Raw genomic sequence first — 21,822 nt, 5'->3', positions numbered from 1 at the left:
AAACAGAGACTACAAAAACAAAAGATCAATGACACTAAAAACTACTTCTTAGAAAAAAAATCTAAAAAATTGATAAACCTTTAGCTAGACTCAAGAATAAAAGAACAGAGAGAGGGTCCAAATAAATAAAATCAGAAATGAAAAAGGAAACCTTACAATCAATACCAGAAATACAAAGGAGCATAAGAGATTACTATGAACAATTATACTCCAATAAAATGGACAACTAAAGGAAATGGACAAATTCTTAAAAATGGACAATCTTCCAAGACTGAATCAGGAACAGACCAATTACCCTAATGAAATTTAATCAGTTAAAAAAAAAACAAACTCCCACCAAAAAACGTCCAGGACTAGAGAGTTTCACAGGTGAATTCCAACAAACATTTAAAAAGGAGTTAACATCTATTCTTCTTCAACTATTCCAAAAAAATTGAAGAGGAAGGAATACTTCCATACTCGTTCTATGAGGCCAGGATCACCCTGATACCAAAACCAGACAAAGATATCACAAAAAAAGAAAATTATAGGCCAATATCACTGATGAACATAGATGCAAAAATTCTTAACAAAATATTAGCAAACTGAATTCAATAACACATTAAAAGAATGATACACCATGATCAAGATCACTTTATCTGCAAATCAATCAATGTGATACACCACATTAAATAACTGAAGAAAAAATCATATTATCACCTCAAAAGATGAAAAAAAAGCTTTTAACAAAATTCAACCCACGTATGGTAAAAACTCTCAACAAAATGGGTATAGAAGAAACATACCTCAACATAATAAAATGAAAATGCAGCCTACTGAATAGGAGAAAATACTTGCATATGATATATTCGATAAGGGGCTAATACCCAAAATAGACAAAAAACTCATACAACTCAACATCAAAAAACCCATACAACTCAACATCAAAAAACCCAATTGAAAAATGAGCAGAGGACCTGAACAGACATTTTTCCAATGAAGACATACAGATGTCCAACAGACACGATAAGATGCTCAACATCACTAATCACAAGGGAAATGCAAATCAAAACCACAATGAGATATTACTTCACACGTGTCTGAACAGCTGGCTGTCTATTATTTAAAAAACAAGTGACAAGTGCTGAGAGGATGTGGAGAAAAGGGAACCCTCATACACTGTTGGTGAGACTGTAAATTAGTAGAGCCACTACGAAAAACAATGTGGAGAGTCCTAAAACAATTGAAAATACAACCACTATATTATTCACCAATTTCACTTCTGGGTATTTACCTGAAGAAAACAAAAACACTAATTCAAAAAGATACATGCACTCCTATATTCACTGCAGCATTATTTACACTAGCCAAGATCTGGAAGCAACTTAAGTGTCCATCAATGGATGAATGGATAAAGAAGATATGAGATAGACACACATAATGGAATATTACTCAGCCATAAAAAGGAAGGAAATCTTAACATTTGCAATAACATGGATGGACTTAGAGGGTATTATGCTAAATAAAATAAGTCAGACAAAGAAAGACAAACACCATATGATTTCACTCATACGTGGAATCTAAAAAACAAAATAAATGAACAAACATTATAAAACAGAAACAGACTCATAGATACAGAGAACAAACTGGTAGTTGCCAGAGGGGAGGGTGTGAGGGATAAATGAAGTATTTGAGGAAGATGAAGAGGTTACAGACTTCCAGCTATCAAATAAGTCACTGAATGTAATGTACAGCATAAGAAATATACTCAATAGGGCTTCCCTGGTGGCGCAGTGGTTGAGAGTCCGTCTGCCGATGCAGGGGGCACGGGTGCGTGCCCCGGTCCGGGAAGATCCCCCATGCCGCGGAGCGGCTGGGCCCATGAGCCATGGCCACTGAGCCTGCGTGTCTGGAGCCTGTGCTCCGCAACAGGAGAGGCCACAGTGGTGAGAGGCCCGCGCACAGCAAAAAAAAAAAAAGAAAAAAAAAGAAATATACTCAATAATATTGTAATAACTTTGGTGACAGATGTTAACTAGACTTATCATGATCATTTTGTAATCTATAAAAATATTGCATCACGGGCTCCCCTGGTGGCAGAGTGGTTGAGAGTCTGCCTGCCGATGCAGGGGACGCGGGTTCGTGCCCCGGTCCAGGAGGATCCCACGTGCCGCGGAGTGGCTGGGCCCGTGAGCCATGGCCGCTGAGCCTGCGCGTCCAGAGCCTGTGCTCCGCAATGGAAGAGGCCACAACAGTGAGAGGCCCGCGTACCGCAAAAAAAAAAAAAAAAAAAGTATTCACATAAATTTATGAAATTTATCCTTTGACAACAAACTTCCAAAAATAAAATCCATGATAGTAGTTAGAATAGCTGACCTGTTTAGAAGCGTGTTTAGATTTCCTAAACCATAAATCACAGTCATGTCTCTGCTGTGTCTCATTCCATTTCAGATAGATGTACAGGGGCTCTTTGACTTTCAATGGAAAATATGATAGTTGCCCTACTTTTACCTAAGAAACTAAACATGCCTGGCCTACTGAGGTCTCTAAGTAGAGGAGAATAACACAATGGTAAATAGAAATACTTAGTGAGTCACCTGTGTGCCTAGTCTTGAAAAAAATGTCTTCAGCATTACATCACTCTGAACACAAGCCAGGTATCATCAGATCTCATTAATTAGATAAGCAGACCAAATTAAATTTCATAATACTTAACTCAAGGTGATTTTAGGGTATACCAAAGATTCCAATGTATAGTTTATATCTTTTGAAATATTAAAAAAAAATAAACTAATGGAAGTTTTTAGTTTTAAAATTCCAGAACTCTTAAAAATTTCAAATCCAAAACCTAATACAAGCTTCCATGTATAGCATTTCAGATTTTAAAATATATTCTTTTTGATTGTGATTAACAATAAATATTAAAGTATGGCATATATGTCCTTCTTCAGACATCATACTGAGATAAATGAATAATTTGGGGTCTTGGTAGAAATTCCTCTATTATTCTAAAATAAAAGTTCAGTAGTAGATTACAGAATTACGGATCCTCTCTGACCTGGATTCATTATTTTCTTTTCCTTCAGTATAGATATGGCTCAGGACCAAATCTAAAAATTTATATGAAGCATATCTAAATATAGATATAGGAAAGCATTTATCCTCTTTTACCGATGAAAACAGCTTTCAGCTCCAGTGCCCAGTCTTGCAGCTGGGAATTACAACACTGAAAGTTAGAACTGGCAAGAGACAAAACCGTGGAGGAAATAGTTTGGGGTTTGGGGTGTTTTTTAATACCTCCAATTCCACGCATCAGCCTCCTGAAACAACAAGGCTACATTTTACAGTATCTTAGATCTTTAATGCAGAGAGCCTTGTGTTCAGGAAGCACACTTCTGCCTTTCTTTCAATCAGTCCTAGTTATCAAATTCTCTGTAACTTCACTGAAGTCAATCTGATGAATTAAATAATACTCACAAAATTCAAATGAGTGATGATAACATACGTTATCAATACACCTTGGGAGGGCATGGGGACTGAGGGATCCGTATTTTAATAGGTATGTTTTCAGATGAACTGCTTTAACCATTAGTGAAAGAATTTAAGTGCTGACTCTAAAAGCCAGGAGGGTACTTGGGGAGAGATGCTTTCTAACAGAATCCCCTTGAATCAAGTCATTCAGATGACCCAGTCATCCTACCCGTCAGGTCAGCACTGCCTGAGGATAAAGGAACCATAACCCTACCCGCCGACTGAGCACTAGGTAAAGGGTCATCACCCATTCCTCGACTCCAGGAACCTCTGTATACATAGCTTAATGGTCTGCATGGGACGGACCTCTGTTCCTATTCAGTTCAGTTCCACAGCCATTTACTAAGCAGCCAAGAGCAGTAAATAAAACACCACGTGAGCTAATTCGGGGCGGCAGTTCTCGGCCTGGCTACCTAGTGACACGATGACCTGCTGCTGTCAACTGGGGGAAAGGAGAGGAGTTGTGATGAATACAGAAGGCACGGCTCATCCCTGGGAAGTTATTTAAGTTCTTCTTCATCTGGATGGCCAAAATCTCAGGAAATCCCCGGCATGGCTTGTGTGTGAACACGCAGTACCAGGAACAAAGGTTAAGCCCCACCCATGGGCAGGGTAAGCAGCCCATCCTCTCCCGAGGCCACAGTAACTACTGCTCCTGACTGCCCCTCCACCAGCCTACAAGTGTGTCCTTGAGCTGCAAGAGGAATTTTGGAAGAGGCTTTGCAGAACAGCTGTAACCTGGTGGAGGTCACCTCAACAGCTCTAATCTTAAAATAGCTGAGTAAAATAAAATATTACTAGATTAAAAACTTCTTGAGTGCAACGACTATATCTTATAATCCATTGTGACAATCAGCATAACCCCTGATGTCTAATGTTCATTGAGCAAATAAGTGAAAACCTGAAGAGACTGGAAAAGGAGGACTTGTTGAGAGCAGTTAGGCTAACTGGATTGTGAATTTTAAACTGGTTTAGCATCCAGATCTTTTATGCAACTGAAATCTTTTAAGATCAAAGGGTAAAACAGAGAAAGAGCAAGTGTGGAAAAAAGATGAGCCAGGAACTTCTGGCCCCTCTCCTCCCATCCCACTCGCCTCTACTGGTGGCCCTGAGGCATCCCCTGAAACCTTCAGGATTGCTCAGAGCACAGGTTAAACACAAGCACACCAAACCTCCAATTCGCTAACTGCAAGGATAACATTTAACCTGGTTTATCATTGCAATTCTAGCACGTGCCACAGGTTTTGGCAAACAGTAAGTACGCAGTAAACGTGAATGAATGAACGAATGAATGAGCATAGGATTATAACATTTAATGAAATGTAGGATTAGAACATTTAAATAAACTGCTCAAGGAAATGGAGTAGTTTTAAAAGACTCAGTAGTGACCAACTTACTCATCCTAAGATTCGTATATAATTGCCTTTAAAATTTTTTTAAGTCTAAACAAAAAAAAATCCTCAAAATATATTCAGAGAAATTTTATTTTACTGTAGTAAATATAATATTCATTGGTGAGGGTCTTCAAGTACAGAAAACTAATTAATAAATTAATTAAGAAACAAACTCCATTTTTCAGAAGGCGCTATTCCATTGTGCTTGAGTAGAATGAACAGTTCACCTCTAAACTCGCTCATGCTCACTGTTACCTTGAAATTGAGCTGTGCATTATTTACTATCCTTTCAGGGAATTATCCTTCCCTGGTCACTGGCCACAGCTGCTGAAGTGAGTGATTCTTTCCTCAGGTTCCTGATCTAGCTTTGCTCCAATTTCATGCTGCCTTTATGCTACTCAAAACTCATCTTCAAGTTACAGCTTACAGGATGTTTTCCCCCAACCCAGAGCATTATACTCATGTTTCAATCACAAACACAGGTATACTTGCCTGAAGGTTCCTCAAATGCAGATCCCTCCCAGAAGCTTATCAGGGGCATTTCTTAATTAGAACAACACACACTGGTTGCTAAAAGACAAAGAAGTGTATAATGCTTGCTGACAAACTGCACTGAATTTATAAAGCAAATTTATCCAAAAACAAAAACAAAAAACAACTCTGTTCTTCCCTGCAGTCAAATGAATGTTTTCTACAGCAAGCTATACATTCAAAAATCTTTTGACAGGGGAGCCTTTTGTACATTTCCAATTTCTGGAAATAATGCAAAAGTGGTTCCAAAAGTTTAATTAAATTTATGCATACTAAAGTACTCAATTATAAGACCAATACTGTTTATACTGACCAAGTTCAATGAAAATACTAACAGACTAAAATATGTTGAGACCTGGGAGCAGACTGGGAAGGTAGAAAAAACTGAGTCCTATTAGAGAATATCTTGTCTATAACTCAGGGTTCCCATCAGTCATTATTAGCTTTCACTTGATTTTAGAAATTCCATGAAAGAGATTATGTAAGCCATTGGACTTAGGTCTACAATTTTGCCATATGTTCCAAATCATAAGGATATTCTAAGATTGATACACTCGGTTCAAAAGTTTAAAATTCCAGGAATTCAAAGATTCAATTCCCTCTCTTGAAGGATGGGTACTTGGTAACTCAAACAACTTCTAAGGTTAGCTCAAGAACTATATCTGCAAAAACTTGAGCATAATTGATACTCAAACCCTGTGAGTCATCTCTAAAACTACGGTTTTGTTTCCACTGGAAAGCTCTGAAATTCCCCAAAACCTATCATTTATTTGAGTCAGAACCATTCAAGCAATGGAGGAAAATTCAGCTTTTAGTATCTGGTCTATCCACACACTCAATTTTAGCTTAAATACCTGTACTTCCTTGAACAAATTAGGACCACTCATTTTTCTCTGTTCTCAGAATTTCAATATGCTCAGATTTCTGGTCATAACATACAAAGGTACAACTTGAGATGCACTCATATGCATCAAATTGGTTCTCTCAAAATCTTTTAACTGATTAAAAAAAAAAAACTTGATCTAAAAAAAGCAGCTCAATGAATATCTTCAATAACTTTCCATCCCCTGCCCATCCAGCACCACATTCTACTTCAACTTCTTCCAAATATGCCATAACCAGGAGTCCCCAACCTTTGCGGCACCAGGGACCAGTTTCGTGGAAGACAACTTTTTCCCTGGAGGCGGGGAAATTGTTCACGGATTGCTCCGGCGGTAATGCCAGCAATGGGAAGTGGCAGAAGAAGCTTCACTCGCTCATCTGCCGCTCATCTCCTGCTGTGCAGCAGCCAGGTTTCTAACAGGCGGCAGACCTCTGGGGACCCCTGCCATAAACTACTTAAGGGCCAAGGGGAAGAGAACAAAAGAGAGTTTCAAACTTGATCACTTTCTCCATCTGTGCTATTAACCTGGCTTGCAAAGTTTATTGCATAAACTCTGTTAGTGTATAACACAATGAAAGATGTGCACAGAAATAATTGTTAAAGACAATTATTAAATAAATGATTAATTTTTTTCTTTTCCTTGCAGATGCCCTGTGACAAATGAACTCAGTTTTTATTGATTCTAAGGTGATGGGCATTTTCTGTCTCTTGATCTTGGTTGTAGTTACAATGTTTAAGTTACATCTGTAACAGGCGACAAGGCGTACAGTTAAGATGTGAATTTTTTTTACCATGTGTTCATTACCCCACTGTAAGAATATGTTCAAATAGAGCAGCCAGATCTTCTCAAAATTAACCTGGGTCTCAGCTGTCACATGTGTAAACTAGTGATAATAATGCTGCCTTCATCTCATGGCTGTATAATTTATGTAACCATGTGAAGAGCTATCTTCTGTACAATAAAATTTTTCTTTGCAAAAAAATAATAATAACGCCAGGCACCGCTGAATTTAAGAAACAAAGGTTAAGAGCATTTTGGTTATTTCCAATTGTTTGGAAATCTCTGCAGAGCTGTCGTTTCCCTCCTGCCTCTTTTCTCCTGGCCCTGGTAACAACGCATATTGCTCCAACCCGCTCCAGTACCTATTCAGCCAAGCAGAGCCCGGCCTGACCCCTGTAGTACCCTTGGGATTTGAGGCTGCTCTGTTGCAGTGCTTGATGCCAGACTCTGAATACTGGGCAGGGCACCAGGAACCTTTTTTGCCTTTTCAGAAAGCAGGCATTGACTTTCTAAGCCTACTCTTAATGGAAAACCCCTTTACCCGAAGGTTTGTGTCTAAATGATTCTCTGGGTCTTTCTCCTTGTACTCTCATTCCTTTGTCCAAAAGAGAAAGAGAATGAGATCTAAGTAGAAGGCTACCCTGGTGACAAAGCTTCTTCCCTTTATTTTGAGATTGGGAACCAGCACCGTGAAAGCAATTTTGTGTTGAATGCTGAAGATTGTTTTAGGCTTTAGTATAGAGGTTTGCCATCACATTCTGATGAGCACTATTAATGACTTTTTTTCGTAAGAAAACAAGTCCTCATTCCCTCAGCAAAGCTTAAACAAAAACTTACATATAACAGAACAAGATTTAAGGAGAAATATGCAGCTATTTCTTCACGGAGTGCAAACATTTTAAGCCATATCAGTTTATAGGATAGCTGCTACTCTTAAGCACTCTCCTTTGAGCAAGAAAAGTCACACTACAAGAAAAGTCTTTATAGAACAACTTCCGCACCGGATGCTTTAACAATATTTTCAACATGGTCTTCCTAATCGTCAGTTTAATTTCACGAACTGGTTTTGTGGCACACTGCCAGACACCATCACAATTTTCAGCAAATACACTGATCCACTCTTGAAGCTGCAGCCAGAGAGCCAATAATCCTTTTGCATAAATATATCAGTCTTATCAAACAGGAACTTTTAAGATCATTTAAAGCAGCTTATTTCCTAACATATGGCATATTCAAAGTATCATTAAAAGCTATTTAAATTAGTTTTATTTCCTCAGCTATTGATTCTATGGATAGGAAATGGTATGAGTCATGTATGAATTAAACATAAATATTAGGTAATATTTACTGAGTCCCTACTATGCCATACAGTATGCTCAAGTTAACTCATTCAATCCTCAGAAAGGTGCTATAGATATATATTATTATTATTAGCCCTGTTCTACAGACGAGGAAAATTAGACTCAGAGAGGTTAAGTAACTTGCCGGAAGTTACACAGTCATTTTCATGCAGGAAGTATGGCTCCAGAGCACATGCTCTTAACTCCATGATATGCAGTACAACTAACTCATCCACCACTTACTTACACACAACTCGGCAAGATAGCTTCTTGACAGGTAAGCAGCAAATTTAAAAGGGAAGAAAACATTCACGTTCTGGCTTCCATTTTATTTTATTTTATTTTATTTTTTGCAGTACGCGGGCCTCTCACTGTTGTGGCCTCTCCCGTTGTGGAGCACAGCCTCCGGACGCACAGGCTCAGCGGCCATGGCTCACGGGCCCAGCCGCTCCGCGGCATGTGGGAGCTTCCCAGACAGGGGCACGAACCCGTGTCCCCTGTATCGGCAGGCGGACTCCCAACCGCTGCGCCACCAGGGAAGCCCCTCTCCCATTTTTTTATCAGTACTTCCTATCGTTTCCTGGGCGACCCCCATGCACCTGGCACTGTGTCAGAAGCTGAACAAACAGGAAAGGAGACAGACACAATCCCTGTCCTCAAGGAGCTTATTTCTAGTAGGAGCAGAAAGGGACAGAGAATATAACTTTAAACAAGATAGACTCAGAGTCCGTTACATGCTGTGAAGGAAAACTGGATAATATGACAGCGAGTACCTCTGACACAAGAAGAGGGTACTTTGAGTAGAATGGCCAGGAAAGGCCTCTCTGAGGAGATGGCATCAGAGTATAAAAAAGTCTTTAGAAGGCAATTAGCAGAAACCAGCTACACAGAGTTGAGAGATGAGGATTCGGGCAGAGGAAATAACAAATGACAAAGGCCTTGAGACAGGAAAGCCCTTAACTTGCGCAAAGCACTGAAAAGAAAGAAAAGGTGGCCCAGATGACTGAAATCCAGTGGGCAAGGGTATGAGTGGAAGAGACTGAAGTTAGGCAGAAAGGCAAGCTCAGACACAGCCATGCAGGCGAGTACAGGTTTTCTTCTAAGCACAATGGGAGACCCCCGGAGGGTTTCAGACAGGGTGACGCTGACCAGGCTGGCTTACTTGCGGACTCAGCAGAGGCACAAGCAGCAGCCACAGGCAGAAGCAGGGAGAAGACTGAACAGCTTTTTCTAATAATCTAAGTGAAGAGGGAGGATGGCGTGAGTTACAGTGACACAAGCGGAGAAGAAAGGGAGTCAACAGTTCTTGAGAACTGTTTTGGATGTGTGTTGACAAGACTTTGGGCTAAAGGCAAGTGAATGGATGGTGGTGACATTTATGGCGATGGAGGAGATGCAGAAAGGAACCGGACGGGCGTGGCGGTGCGGAGGTGGGGAGGTCGGGGAGAAGAGATTCAAGACGTTGGTTTTGGAAGCTCTATTCATATCCAAAGAGAGATGGTTTACATAAATTTTAAATTCTTTCTTCAGCCCTTCAGCATGGTGCTGATGCAGTGCGTGAGCTCAGCAAATACTTCCAGTTATAGCACAGACAAACCCTGCAGTGACAGTTAAGGTTGAGAGAAGTTCAGTCTCGCGAGAATGTAACTGTTTCAAGACTTTTGAAACCCTTTGGATGACCCGGAAGGCTGAAATGTTTATATAAGAGAAAAGAACTAACCTCCTGTGTGTTCTAACCACTCGTGGATGGGCCTCTGGAGCTGATGACCCACGACACGGCACCTCCTTCTCTCCTGGATACTATTTCAGAACTGCCCCCTCTCCCCACACTTCTAACACGCCTTCCTAGACACGCTCTCGGCAAGCAACCTTGCCGCCTGCTTCAGAGCAACCCACCTGTGTCTGTGCCCACCTGTCCTTCCTCCTCACCGGTGACCATCTAGAAAGGTCTGCACTCCTGGCAGAGGTAACCGAGATCCCCTCTCCTGCAGCTGCCTGGGGACTGGGCCCAGCACCTCTCCTCTCTCCTTGATCAGCAGTCCTTCCTTTCACACCGGACCTCTGGGTCACACACCAACACTGTTATTCTTCATTGCCTAAAAACAAGGGTTTTGATCCCCACTCTTTCTGCCACCTACGGTCCTAATTCTTTGCTCCTCTTTGCAGCAAGCTCCGGAAAACTGTCTGTAGTCGTCCTCTCCTTTTCCCACCTCTCACCTCTCTTTCTGTCTTAAACCCATGACTAACTTCATCCCCACCACTCCTCTAAAAACAATTCTACTCAACGTCGCCAGTAACCCAGTCGTTTAACCCACCTGGCATCTCTCGGTCCTCATGTTATGTAACACAAGTGGTGACTCTCTCCTCCTTGGAATATTTTATGTCCCTTGGCTTCCGGGACACCAACCCTCTGGACTCCCTCCTGCCTCACGGCCAGACTTTCTCAAGTTCCTTCATGCACTGCCCCTCTCCTCTCCGACCCCTCAGCCTCGGAACATCTCCTTATCCCTACTCACTGCCTCAGTGACGTGTCCGAATGCCAGCCACATGCTGACAACTCCCAAATATCTACCTCCCTCCCGAGCCTCTTGCCAGACTTGGATATCCAGCATCTTCACCTGTATATCTAAAAGGTGTCTCAAACCTAACACGGCCAACTGTGAGCATCACCGGCAAACCCTCACCCCTACTGATGGCAACTCTGTCCTTCCAGTTGCTCCAGCCAAAAATATGGCGCCACCCTTGATGCCTGTCTTCCTCTCGGACTCCACGCCCAATCCACGGTTGTCTTTTTCTGACCGCTTAGAGAAGCTAAGTGACTTGCCCAAGATTCCTCAGCTAGCAAGTGACTGTTGAGATTCAAATCCAGTTCTCTCCAGCACCAGATAGAGCCTAGCTTGACTACTAGCCTGAAAATGAGTCATCCAGCTAACCACTAGAATAGACAAGGAATATATATGGTGTATGCAAATATTCCAAAGATTCTCTGTGTGGTAACTCTGCACCAATATATTATCTATAATACATGACACTTTCACAGCTGGTAGAAGAAATCCGTTCCGCAGTTTTGTAAGCACACTGATGGAAGGACAATTGATCGAAAACTTACTAGGGACTTCTTCTGCTCTCTGTGTTTAGATCAAATCACCAGACACAAAACCTTCCTTAACACATTTGCCCAGAATTCAGATGAGCAGGTTTTCCAGTGCCCTTACCAGAAATAACTGTCAAAGACATCCTCTGATCCTCCTTACTCTGACTCGCTCTCTTTTCACATGGCTTTCTGAGTTTGGCAATCGTGAACAGATTTACAGAGCTGCAGGAAGATGCCGATGACCCCATTTCATTCTTCCTTCCCTCTGTAATTATGGAACACAAGCATTATCAGATTGTCTCAAAGATGTTATCTGTCTAAACTGTTTTGATTGCTTGCCCCCAATGTTTTTGTTCCACATACTCTACATGATGTCAGGACCTATCATTTTCAGAAGAGGGCTTGGAGAAGCCACTTAGTTCACTGGGCATAAACATTGTTTACAAGCACGATAATGGGTCAGTTCCTTTAACAGAGACGCTTCCAGAGTCCTCGGTGGCCTCCCTAAAGTTTTTGCAGCGTTTTCGTTTTAAATCCCAGTATGCAGCTTTTTGATCCTTTAGGCTTTCAGGAGACAGTGGTCTATATCTTTCAGGGATGGCAGTGGGATATTGGGAGAATAAGTTTAAAGACCAGTCATTTTCATGACTCAGAATTCTTTCTCATATGATAAATTGCAAATAGTAGCAATATTTATGTTATGGTTTTTAAATAATCTAACAATTTCTCCATTCCCCCACTAAGAGAAACTGTCATCTCTACTTTTTCCTTATGCTTTCAACTTGCTCATGCACCCCTGGGAACAATACTTCACTGTTAAAGCCACATGGGTCTGGCTGCTAGGTTTTACTTTCCTACGTGTGGAAGGAGTCAGCGCCAATAAATCCTTAAAGCTGCTGCTAAAAGAAAATCAGGCATAAGAACTTCAATCTATGCACACTCTCCTCTTAAGCTCTCCCATCACTGGTTGCACTCAATAGTACCTGCTGCCAGGGTCACCATCAGTTATGAACAATACATAAAACACAGGATAAACTCTTACCAAAAACTTGGATTAAGGACATGAACTGGCCCAAATATTTCAGGGTACGTTTATTAAACATTAAGTGTGTAGGCAATCAGAACTGTTAAATAATCTGCGGCTATCCAGCCAATACACCTAAAACACTGTCTTTATCCATCCACAGGACCACGTTGAAAACTGCAGAGTGCTGGCTGCTTCATGTTTCAAGTTGCAAACCTTCCAGCCTCATCGAGGTCCTTAGTGGAAGCATCTCTGTCATTCGTTCCTCCCCCAGGCTTGCTTTCACATGTGGCTCACACTGAAGCTCGGAGCCAGGCAAAGAACTTCCTCTGAATCACTCCAGCATAAGTGCTATTGACGTGCAACCCTGTGAGAAGCTACAGGCCATGCAGAAGCCATTAGCCACTTCTCATCTTGGCAATCCTATTCAAGAGGAGGCTGCTTCCCCCTGCCACAATCTCCTTTTCTATTTTTCCTTATGGCACATTTCTGAGACGGTCCTTGAGAACTCCTCTTTAGTATATCTTTATATTTCAGTCTGTTATATACCAAGATGCTTTTGCTCATCAAATTCTAAATGGGTCATGGTAAGTATAATGTCTAACAGCAGTGACAAATATGGAAGAAAGTTTTGGTGAGTCTATAGTCTAATGACCATGGAGATTCCAATTTTATAAAATACAGCAAAACAGAGAATTCCTAAAGAAAAGTACTTAAGGAAATAGAATGAACAGAACAGAGAATCTAAATTAATATTGTGGAGTAACAGATAAAGTTTAGAACTGGACTAAAGTCACCCAACACCACAGACCTCAGAATGTGGGACTCAAAGTCCACTGGAGAAAGGTCAGTTCAGATGTGCACAGAGTTTAAGACCACAACTGCTTTTTTTTTTTCGCGGTACGCGGGCCTCTCACTGCTGTGGCTTCTCCCGTCGCGGAGCACAGACTCCGGATGCGCAGGCTCAGCGGCCGTGGCTCATGGGCCCAGCCGCTCCGCGACATGTGGGACCTTCCCGGACCAGGGCACGAACCCGTGTCCCCTGCTTCGGCAGGCGGACTCTCAGCCACTGCGCCACCAGGGAAGCCCCCAACTGCTTTTTATTATATTTTGATGTTTGACATTATTAGAACACCTTTCATCACTGAAGTGCTCTTGATAAAGAGTTCAGGTGTTTCAACTTGTGACTTAGGCTCAATGGAAGACCTAGATTCTCATAAGGAGAGGCTGGCTGTAGGTAGCAAACGGATCTGACACAGCTAATACAGCATGTGGACATGCCTTGGGATTAATGACTGAGACTGTAACAATAAAACAAATGCTGTAACGTTGGGGAGCCAGAGCACAGGGACTTGGGGCAAACAAAGCTGGGCCTAAGCCCAGGCACAGAATTTGCTTTTCCCTACATTCTGAGAAGCTACTGTCTGATCAGAAGAGATATCACTGCTGCTGTAAATAAGGATGGCTTCTAATCTCCTGTTTTCACGGCAACGCCAAACGGCAGTGACTGCACATTCTCCAAGAAGAGAAACTCTGTTAGTTGCAACAAGAATCTCATTTCTGTACCAAAGCATAAATCACTGAAAACCTAGTCAAACCATGCTTCCATAACAGCAATTTAAATCTCCAATTACAGAAAGAATTGTATAAGCATAAAAAAAGACCCCTCTAAATAAAAAGATAACAGCTACTGCTTAAAATTTCTTCTTATACGAGGAACTATTATTTACACTCGTAGCAAAAGGATAAAATTTCCGAAATTAAAAGTCAAATGGAAGGATAACTGTCATCTTACCTACAAATAATACTTTCCTGTACCTGTTGTCATGATCATATGTTAATCTGTAGACAATGTATAAATATCAAATCATAAATCAACTTCCTTATTTGGAAAAAAAATACTAAGAGAAACTATACTAAGAGTAGTGATTTTTCCAGGATTTTCTAACTGGGTAGAAGGACAGGACAAATTCTAAGGCACTGCTAATTTTCAAATCTATGCATTAGGCACAAGCTTATTAACTTACGTATGCCGTGCATTCGTTTCTTAGAAGTCTTTCCCCAACCGAAGGCCTTCCCTTACTTTGAGACAGAAGCATTTCCTACTTTGCCCATTGGTTACAAGATCCCTTGTAACACCATGCATCACTACTAGGCCCAGTAGTAGCTACAGGAAATGTCACAGAATTTTCTAATATAGGGTGACCTAAATACTCAATTATTAATATGCAGTAGCTGTTTGCTACATGGGACAGTACTTGGCCTGTTGGCCCAGGTCTCAGTGTTTAGATTCAGTAGCATCAATGTAACGTGCAAATGCAAAGTACTTCCAACTGTCACATGCTCCCTCCTCCACACCCACTTTCTAGCTTGAGGTCCCTGATATTGACATCAATTCACACAGACTGTGCAAAAAGGGTTACTTTTTATTCCCCCTTAAAAGAATGCTGAAGTGACACATATATATCAACTTATATATATCATAACACATATATATGAGGAGGTGGATACATGCTCAAGGTCATGAAGAGTATTTATGGCCACAGATGCTGCCCATAAGAGGTGAATGTAAATCGTCAACAAAACGTACTAAAGAGACTCCAGCCCTGCACAGATACACATTATGATTATTATTTATATTTATACTGTATATTTTATATATATTATTTAATATGGTAAAAACTACCCATGAAGCCTGATGGACACAACCTTAACCAAACGATCAAGGTTACGATCACCGGATTTAAGCCACACTGATGTCATGTGGCCCCTGATATACTGCAATGAGAAGAACACCTCACCTTAGGTGTTTTTTGCAAAAATCCATAATCCTAGTGTAATCATAAGAAAACATCAGACAAACCTAAAATGAGGGACCCTTTACAAAGTGCCAAACCAGAACTCTTTAAATTTTGTCTCGAGGTCACGAATGGCAAGGAAAGACTAAGGAACTGTCACAGACTGGAGAAGGCTTTGGAGACCACGGTTAATGCCCTATGTTAGCCTGGGCTGGATACTGACAGCAAAAGGACATACGTGGGAAAACAGGTAAAATCCAGATTAAGTCTGTACTTTAGTTAATAACACTGTACTAGTGTTAATTATTCCTTTGTTTTGACAAAAGGCACTGTGATGGGGTAAGATGTTAACACTAGGTGATACCGGATGAGGAACACACAGAAACTTTCTTCTATCTTTGTAACCTTTCTGAAAATCTAAAATTTTCCCCCCCAAAAAAATTACTTAAAAAAATATTATTAGCATATGACTAAATGTTACCAAATGCCAGCCACAGTGACCAAGAAATAATATGTATGTTAATCTCCTGAAATTCACACAAGAAAATGTTGCAAATCTGGTACCTAAGACTTAAGATTCTTCTCTCCTTCCTTATAACAGCTGGATGTAATTAACGATAACCACCTGTATTCCAGCAACCTATCTTTAAATTCTAATAACTTAGCTAAAATTAAGCATATTCCAAACAGAATAAAATAAAAAATGAAAAATTCCCAAATTTCTTAAAACCCCAACTGACTGCCTGGTTTCTTAATCTTTCAATGTATTTTATAAAATGAAAGGGCTACTTTTAATTTTTCTTTAAATTTTCCCTTTTTGCTCATCTAATAAAACCAATCTTTCCTTTTAGTTTTCTTATATAAATTTTAATGGAGCATCAAATTTGACAAGGCACATTTCACTTACAAGAACTATTTATCTAGCTTACAAACTGAATGTTTAATATTTTTGTCTTACAGTATGATGCCACTTTTGTCAAAAGGGTGTGTGTTTGAGTCTAGAGATAGTAGTCTGGAGAGACACACGTCAACAGCGGTATGACAGACAGCAAGCTGACCTCCAAAGGTCCACACTCTCCTTCTCTAGGGTAAAGTTGCTGCCGGAAAGTGATGATCTAATTTCCAAGCCCCCTTTCTTCTAAGTGAAGCTATGTTACTAGTTGGGGGCCATATAATGTGAATGTGTATCATCTCTAGGCCAAAGAGTTTAATCATGTGCTTCCTCCACACTCTCTTTGCTTTGCATGATAATCTTGAAGGCGTACTCTACAGCAAAGTAATTCTTTGAAAGCAAAGTTATAAAACAGTAAGAAAACTAACACATTATTAATTTTATATTAAGTATCACTCACCTATGTCTGTGTAAGGATAGGCTATCCACTTCAATATAAGTCTTGCACATGATGTTCTACACATATATCTTTGTATATTTATTGAATACAATCGTGTATAAATGGACCCACGCAATTCAAACCCATGTTGTTCAAGGGAAAACTGTAAGTCCTGCATGGAGAAAAAAAGAACAAATTACTTAATCTTTCAATCCCAATAATCTTCCTCTTACGTCTCGTGACTTTGAAAAAGTTACCTCTTCCTACCAGATAAAAAATGTTTTCCTCTTTAGGATAAAGTTATCTGGAAATGCTAATAAGTATTCTGCTATGTTTTAGATCCAGTATCACAAATACAGTATCCCAGGGCAGATGTACACGTCATTTTAAAAATATTACCTAGATGCATGACAACCAAGTCAAAAGGATGTAAAGATTCCAGCAGATGTGAGAACTTAGAAAAACTAAAAGTCATAGAAACAATGAGCACCTTTAACCTGGGGATATTCATTATTTTGTTTATATGTCCACAGCATACTCTAAAAACAATCATATATTAAAACGAAAGCAAAACCAACAAATAAAACTATGCCTTTGACCCCACAAATATTTCATTGTTTTATGCCTTTATCTCAGTCATAACGACATAACAGCCGTGGCACAGACGTGCAATTCTCCCCTAATATCTACACGCTTCTTCACGATTCTGGTCCTGCTAGAGACAGGTATGCTATATTACTAGCTTTGACTAAAAATTGTGAGAAGTAATGTGTGTCACTGCCAGGCTGAGGCAGTGAAAAATCCCAGAGGGATACTGCACAGATTTTCATCCCCTGCTTCAGTGAATGGAAAACTAGTATTGAGATGACAGAGTCAAGATGCAACCTTGAATCACTGCTTAAAGTGAGCTGCCTTGGAGACCTGGCAGGCACACTGAAGGCTTTTCTATAATAACACACTGAGGTTTCTGAGTTGGTTTGTTACTGAGGCATAGCCCAGCCTGCCTAACACAGCACCTCCCAACTTTCTCCCTCCTTTGAATTCCATAGCATTTCAATCCACTTACTACAAAGGTACTTACCTCTAAGTAAGCTTTGGGCACTTTGTTATTTAAGTTATTAAGCTTTGTTATTTAAACAAAGTCTTTGCTTAGTCTAACTCAAAGACTTTCAGTGAGACAAGTATATTCTTGAGACCTCTCATTCATTGCCTTACAGAAAACATGGTATAAAAGAATGAATCTTAAAAAAATAACTGCACAGGGGCTTCCCTGGTGGCGCAATGGTTGAGAGTCCACCTGCCAATGCAGGGGACACGGGTTCGTGCCCTGGTCCGGGAAGATCCCACGTGCCACGGAGCAGCTGAGCCCGTGAGCCATGGCCGCTGAGCCTGCGCATCTGGAGCCTGTGCTCCGCAACAGGAGAGGCCACAACAGTGAGAGGCCCGTGTACCGCAAAAAAACAAAAAACAAAAGAACTGCACATCACAGACTAGTATTTAAATTCATGAACATAAAAAAGACATTGACAATGTGCATCTATAGGAAACAAAACAGAAATGAGAGAACTGACTAATTGTATCTATTTTTTCTCTGTCAGCCATAGTGAAGAGGTCTAAATGTCATTTGCTCATTTACGGTGATACATATCAGAAGTACCAGACATCAGTTTCTTTGCATTAAAAAAAAGTGGTAAGATAAAAATATCTTAGATGTACATATTAAAAGCAACAGCACTCACTGCCAAGAAGGACTGCGGATAAGGCAAAATCTTCTCAATTATAATCAGTAGAACAGGGGAAAATGTTAGTGTAATTTCACCCGGCATCTAAATCCACTGGGGTAAGTCTATAAATACAAACATGTAAGTTAATTACTAAATGACTCACTTAGCTAAACAAGTCAGTATGTTTGGAATCTAAGTTACCCAGCTCTGCACTGGCTCAGTGAAGCTGAAGTGGCTGTAATGGAAGCACACTCAGGTTTCCCAGGACAACCAAAACCAGTGCTTGCCCATCATTTGATGGATTCCTAACAAAATATAAACCCGATTTAAAATCAGGGCCCAGCAAAAATCTATGACACATATATTCAGATGTCCATAAGACTACACTTTCCAGGTCAGCACCTTTTCACAACATATATTCCCAAAGATCTAACGACATGCCTCCTTTAGCACACAGAAGGGTTGTGCTTAACCACGTGCATTAGAGCAGTGATTTTTCAGGGACTTCCCGGGTGGTGCAGTGGTGAAGACTCCATGCTTCCAATGTAGGGAACCCGGGTTCGATCCTCAGTCAGGGAACTAGATCCCCCATGCATGCCACAACTAAGAGTTCGCATGCCACAACTAAAGACCCAGCACGACCAAATAAATAAATAAAAGAGAACAGTGATTTTCAGGATGGAGCAGGGAGTGAGACAGTAGAAAGTGAGAGAAGGCGTATTAGAATCACCAAGGGAGGAGTTTCAAACCAGGTCACACGCCCGCCCCAGTCACCCTGCGCATCTGACAAGCCCTTAGAGTCTCAGGCCCTGTGGGGTTTGGGGAACAGGCGTACAGGCTGTAGGGGCCTCAAGGATCCTGCTCTATCCTCACACCTTCCCCCCTCTGGAACTCCTGAAATGAAGACAGATACACTTCTTTTTCTGTAAGATTTTTTAAAGGTGGACTCCTGAGAGAATAAATTCAAACAAAATACCCAGCAGAACAGTCTCAATGTTCCTGGTGGAGGCTGAACCAAATCTTTCCTAAGCATCTCCTTCACACTTTTCGTCATCTCGGAGAAAAACAGCATGTTCCAACTTTCTCACTTATGCTCACGTTCTAGGAAACAGAATGTCTCACAATACTGAATAGAACTGGAGGGATTATACTAAAATCTCTCGACGATGGCTTCATAGAGTTTTAATGAAAATGTAAAATTTAATAGTATGGTCCAAATATAATGTTCTGTATCCCCACAAAATCTCTTTTCTTCACAAAATTTTACTCTTTCACTGAAACCAAGGTTACTCTACCCGGCAAGGATCTCATTCAGATTCGATGGAGAAATCAAAAGCTTTACAGACAAGCAAAAGCTAAAAGAATTCACCACCACCAAACCAGCTCTACAACAAATGCTAAAGGAACTTCTCTAAGTGGGAAACACAAGAGAAGAAAAGGACCTACAAAAACAAACCCACAACAACTAAGAAAATGGTAACAGGAACATACATATCGATAATTACCTTAAACGTGAATGTATTAAATGCTCCAACCAAAAGACACAGGCTCACTGAATGGATACAAAAACAAGACCCATGTATATGCCGTCTACAAGAGACCCTCTTCAGACCTAGGGACACATACAGACTGAAAGTGAGGGGATGGAAAAAGATATTCCATGCAAATGGAAATCAAAAGAAAGCTGGAGTAGCAATTCTCATATCAGACAAAATAGACTTTAAAATAAAGACTATTAGAAGAGACAAAGAAGGACACTACATAATGATCAAGGGATCAATCCAAGAAGAAGATAAAACAATTATAAATATATATGCACCCAACACAGGAGCACCTCAAAACACAGGGCAACTGCTAACAGCTATAAGAGAGGAAATCGACAGTAGCACAATAGTGGGGGACGTTAACACCTCACTTACACCAGTGGACAGGTCATCCAAACAGAAAACTAATAAGGAAACACAAGCGTCAAATGACACAACAGACCAGATAGATTTAATTGATATTTATAGGACATTCCATCCAAAAACAGCAGATTACACTTTCTTCTCAAGTGCGCACGGAACACTCTCCAGGATAGATCACATCTTGGGTCACACACCAAGCCTCGGTAAATTTAAGAAAACTGAAATCATATCAAGCATCTTTTCCAACAACAACGTTATGAGATTAGAAATAAAATACAGGGGAAAAGAATGTAAAAAACACAAACACATGGAGGCTAAACAATATGTTACTAAATAACCAAGAGATCAAAGAAATCAAAGAGGAAATCAAAAAATACCTAGAGACAAATGACAATGAAAACACGATGATCCAAAACCTATGGGATGCAGCAAAAGCAGTTCTAAAACGGAAGTTTATAGCAATACAAGCCTACCTCAAGAAACAAGAAAAATCTCAAATAAACAATCTAAACTTACAACTAAAAGAACTAGAGAAAGAAGAACAAACAAATCCCAAAGTTAGCAGAAGGAAAGAAATCATAAAGATGAGAGCAGAAATAAATGAAATAGAAACAAAGAAAACAATAGCAAAGGTCAATACAACTAAAAGCTGGATCTTTGAGAAGATAAACAAAATTGATAAACCATTCACAGACTCATCAAGAAAAAGAGGGAGAGGACTCAAATCAATAAAATTAGAAATGAAAAAGGAGAAGTTACAACCGACACTGCAGATATACAAAGCATCCTAAGAGAATACTACAAGCAATCAAGCAATTCTATGCCAATAAAATGGACAACCTGGAAGAAATGGACAAATTCTTAGAAAGGTATAACCTTCCAAGACTGAACCAGGAAGAAACAGAAAATATGAACAGACCAATCACAAGGAATGAAATTGAAACTGTGATTGAAAATCTTCCAACAAACAAAAGTCCAGGACCAGATGGCTTCACAGGTGAATTCTATCAAACATTTAGAGAAGAGCTAACACCCATCCTTCTCAAACTCTTCCAAAAAATTGCAGAGGAAGGAACACGCCCAAACTCATTCTATGAGGCCACCATCACTCTGATACCAAAATCCGACAAAGATACTACAAAAAAAGAAAATTACAGACCAATATCACTGATGAATATAGATGTAAAAATCCTCAACAAAATACTAGCAAACAGAATCCAACAACACATTGAAAGAATCATACACTATGATCAAGTGGGATTTATCCCAGGGATGCAAGGATTCTTCAATATACACAAAACAATCAATGTGACATACCATATTAATAAACTGAAGAATAAAAACCATATGATCATCTCAGTAGATGCAGAAAAAGCTTTCGTCAAAATTCAACACCAATTTATGATAAAAACTCTCCAGAAAGTGGGCATAGAGGGAAACTACCTCAACATAATAAAGGCCATATATGACAAACTCACAGCAAACATCATTCTCAATGGTGAAAA

The 21,822-nt window shown here is 40.2% G+C and overlaps 1 long non-coding RNA gene across 3 annotated transcripts in view; it reads right to left on the bottom strand.

Annotated features, from left to right (window-relative positions):
- The window catches only part of LOC308607169, a 122,164-nt gene that overhangs the window by 70,258 nt on the left and 30,084 nt on the right, over nucleotides 1–21,822 (bottom strand). For 2 of the 3 annotated variants that reach the window (XR_014013960.1, XR_014013962.1), the window contains exons 6-7: nucleotides 16,708–16,858; nucleotides 11,655–11,798 (exon numbers count right to left, since the gene is read on the bottom strand). This is a non-coding gene — a long non-coding RNA (uncharacterized lncRNA). The remainder of the gene's footprint in view (nucleotides 1–11,654; nucleotides 11,799–16,707; nucleotides 16,859–21,822) is intronic. The other variant, XR_014013961.1, reaches the window with a different exon arrangement.

The sequence above is a fragment of the Mesoplodon bidens genome, assembly GCF_964165515.1.
Source record: "Mesoplodon bidens genome assembly, chromosome: 2".
Taxonomy (NCBI): Eukaryota; Metazoa; Chordata; class Mammalia; order Artiodactyla; family Ziphiidae; genus Mesoplodon; species Mesoplodon bidens.
The sequence above is the reverse complement of the archived record's forward strand: the minus strand, read 5'-3'. Positions and strand labels throughout refer to the sequence as shown.